Source organism: Lathyrus oleraceus, chromosome 7 (assembly GCF_024323335.1).
Source record: "Lathyrus oleraceus cultivar Zhongwan6 chromosome 7, CAAS_Psat_ZW6_1.0, whole genome shotgun sequence".
Taxonomy (NCBI): Eukaryota; Viridiplantae; Streptophyta; class Magnoliopsida; order Fabales; family Fabaceae; genus Lathyrus; species Lathyrus oleraceus.
In genome coordinates this window covers 440635417-440639815 of record NC_066585.1, presented here as the reverse complement: position 1 = coordinate 440639815, position 4399 = coordinate 440635417, and positions in this window count along the sequence as shown.

Sequence of the window (4399 nt, the reverse complement as noted above, 5' to 3'; positions counted from 1 at the left end):
TAACAGTGTTAACCGGTTAACACCCTGGGTTAACCGGTTAACGCAGACAAAACAGCAGTTCCTGCGCTAACACAAGGCAGAATGCAGAATTCTCCGCACTTTCCGCCGTTGGAGGACTTCCGGACCTCCGATTCCGATTCCGTAAAAAGCTATACGTTCGGAATTTCACAACCAATCCAAACACAGATTCAATTACAGTCTAAACACAATTTATCCAACATAATTCTTCAGCATCCACAATCCCAATTAGGGTCAAATTAACGGCTTATCACTACCCATCACATATTATCCCATAATACCCATTAATCGACGATAAACCCCCTTACCTGATTAATCCGGCAATTCTTTGAGCTCCAAGCTTTTCTCTCTTCAACCTTCAGCCCTTGCTCTGTCTCTTTGCCCTTTTCCTCTTTCACGATCGTTTCTCTGTTTTTCACGTAAAACCTTATTTTCCACAAAAATGAACTCTTTTCCCTTATTTCCAACTTATATATTTTCCAAATAATAATAATAATAATCCAATAATAATAATAATAAAATTTCCAATTATTTAATTAAATTAATAAATAAATTATTAACTCAATTTAAATAATTATTTTATTATTATCGGGGTGTTACAACTCTCCCCCACTAAAAGAGTTTTCGTCCTCGAAAACATACCTCAAGCGAACAACTCTGGGTAAGACTCCTTCATCTTACTCTCAAGTTCCCAAGTCACATTGCCACCTGCTGGTCCTCCCCAAGCTACCTTCACCAAGGCAATCTCTTTACCCCGCAACTGCTTCAACTCTCGATCCTCGATCCTCATAGGTGATGTTTCAACAGTCAGGTTATCTCTCACCTGTACATCATCTACTTGGACTACATGCGACGGATCATGAATGTACCTCCTCAACTGAGACACATGAAAAACCTCATGCGAATTTGCAAGCGACGGCGGTCAAGCGATACGATAGGCTACCTCCCATATCCTCTCCAAAATCTGATAAGGACCAATAAATCGAGGTGTCAACTTCTTCGACTTCAAAGCTCGACCAACACCAGTTATGGGAGTAACACGAAGAAACACATGATCTCCCTCTTGGAACTCAAGTGACTTCCTCCTCTTATCATGATAACTCTTCTGACGACTCTGAGCAATTCTCATCTTCTCCTGAATCATCTTAATCTTTTCCGTAGTTTGTTGAACAATCTCCGGTCCAACCACAGCACTCTCACCGGACTCATACCAACATAACGGTGTCCGACATCTCCTACCATACAAAGCTTCAAACGGTGCCATACCAATGCTCGAATGAAAACTATTGTTGTAGGTAAACTCAATCAAAGGCAAATAACAATCCCAAGCACCTCCTTTTTCCAAAACACAAGCCCTCAAAAGATCCTCTAGTGACTGAATCGTCCTCTCAGTCTGACCATCAGTCTGCGGATGATATGCAGAACTCAATCTCAGCTTAGTTCCCAAAGCCCTCTGCAAACCTTCCCAGAACTTCGATGTAAATCTAGGATCTCTGTCCGAAACAATACTAGACGGAATACCATGCAAACTTACAATCTTCTCAATATACAACTCGGCTAATCTCTCTAACGGATAATCCATTCTGATCGGAATGAAATGAGCCGATTTTGTCAACCTGTCAACAATCACCCAAATGGCTTCAAAATTCTTATTTGTCCTCGGCAAACCAGAAACAAAATCCATACTGATACTATCCCACTTCCACTCTGGAATAGCCAACGGTTGCATTAGCCCAGACGGCTTCTGATGTTCAATCTTTGACTTCTGACAAGTCAAACAGGAATAAACAAAACTCGCAATTTCTTTCTTCATTCCCGGCCACCAAAACAACTTTTTCAAATCATGATACATCTTCGTAGCTCCAGGATGAATACTCAAGCCACTACGATGTCCTTCCTCAAGAATACTCTTCTTAAGCTCAGTAACATCCGGAATACACACCCGACTACCAAATTTCAAAATACCATTCTCATCAACTCTGAATTCACCACCTTGACCTTGATTCACTAAAGTCAACTTATCAACCAAAAGCATATCGGATTTCTGACCCTCTCTGATCTCATCCAGAATACCACTCGTTAACTTCAACATTCCCAATTTAACACTATTGTGAGTACTCTCACACACCAAACTCAAATCTCTAAACTGCTCTATTAGATTCAATTCCTTAACCATTAACATAGACATATGCAATGATTTCCGACTCAATGCATCAGCCACTACATTTGCTTTACCCGGATGGTAATTCAAACCAAAGTCATAATCCTTCAGAAATTCTAACCATCTCCTCTGTCTCATATTCAGCTCTTTCTGATCAAACAAATACTTTAAACTTTTATGGTCACTGAAAACCTCAAATCTTGATCCATACAAGTAATGCCTCCATAATTTCAGAACAAATACCACAGCTGCCAACTCTAAATCATGTGTCGGATAGTTCCTCTCATGAACTCTCAGCTGTCTCGAAGCATAAGCTATAACCTGCTTATTCTGCATCAACACACCACCCAAGCCCAACAATGAAGCATCACAGTAAACCTCAAATGGTTCCGACGAACTCGGTAATATCAGAATAGGAGCACTAGTCAACCTTCTCTTTAACTCTTGGAAACCTTCTTCACATTTCGAGTCCCAAACAAACGCTTGTCCCTTTCTAGTCAACATCGTCAACGGTAACGCCAACTTAGAAAATCCCTCAATGAACTTCCTATAATAACCAGCAAGTCCAAGAAAACTTCGAATCTCAGCAACAGACTTAGGAGCTTCCCACTTAGATACCGCTTCTATCTTAGAAGGATCAACAGCAACACCACCTCTTGAAATCACATGACCAAGAAAACTAACCTCTTCTAACCAGAATTCACACTTGGATAGTTTAGCAAATAACTTCTTTTCTCGGAGAACTTCTAAAACCACTCTCAAATGCTCAGCATGCTCTTCTTCAGATTTCGAATACACCAAAATGTCATCAATAAACACCACAACAAACTTATCTAGGTACGGATGGAAAATTCTATTCATATACTCCATGAATACTCCAGGCGCATTAGTCACACCAAAAGGCATCACAGAATACTCATAATGTCCATACCTTGTTCTGAAAGCAGTCTTCTGAATATCTTCAGTTTTCACACGTATCTGATGATACCCAGATCTCAAATCTATCTTGCTGAACACACTCGCACCAACCAACTGATCCATCAAATCATCAATCCTCGGCAAAGGATACCGATTCTTGATCGTCACTTTATTCAGTTGCCTGTAGTCCACACACAACCTCATCGTACCTTCTTTCTTCTTAACCAACAACACTGGTGCACCCCACGGTGACACACTCGGACGAATAAATTTCTTGTCCAACAGATTTTCCAACTGACTCTTCAATTCAGCTAACTCAACAGCAGACATACGGTACGGAGCCATCGATATCGGTCTAGTACCAGGTACCAAATTAATCGAGAACTCAACTTCACGCTCTGGCGGCAATTCATTCACTTCTTCCGGAAACACATCAGGAAAATCACACACCACTGCTAGATCGCAAATCACCAGTTTATCTTTAGCTTCCAAGGTCGCTAACAGCATAAACAACTCTGCCCCATCTGCTACTTCCTCATTCACCTGCCTCGCTGATAGAAACAAATCCTTTCCTTCCTCAATCTCAGGAAAAATCACAGTCTTATCAAAACAGTTGATAGAAATTCGGTTAAACACCAACCAGTTCATTCCCAAGATAACATCAATCTGCACTAGTGGAAGACACACAAGGTCTATCCCAAAGTCTTTACCAAAAATACTCAAAGGACAACTCAAGCAAACTGAAGTAGTAGTCACTGAACCCTTCGCAGGAGTATCAATCACCATACTTCCACGCATCTCAGATATCTCTAACTTAAGTTTCACAGCACAATCCAAAGATATAAAGGAATGAGTAGCACCGGTGTCAATAATAGCTACAAGAGGAAAGCCATTAATATAACACGTACCTCGGATCAAACGATCATCTGCAGAAGTCTCAGAACCCGATAAAGCAAAGACTTTTCCTCCCGACTGATTCTCTTTCTTCGGCTTAGGACACTGTGGACTGATATGACCCACCTCTCCACAGTTGAAGCAAGTCAGAGTCTTCAACCGGCACTCTGCAGCCAAATGACCACCTTTACCACACTTGAAACATTTCTTCTCAACACTAGCACACTCATGGAAACGATGTCCCGCCTGACCACATCTGTAACATTTAGCAGGGGCACTAGAGTCTCCCCCACTAGGCCTCTTCATCCCACTCTGCTTCTGGAAACCTTTGCCAGCTGCATACGGTTTCCCACGATCATTCTGATTCTTGCCTTTCCTATCAACCCTTTGCTGATAGCTCTCTGCTCT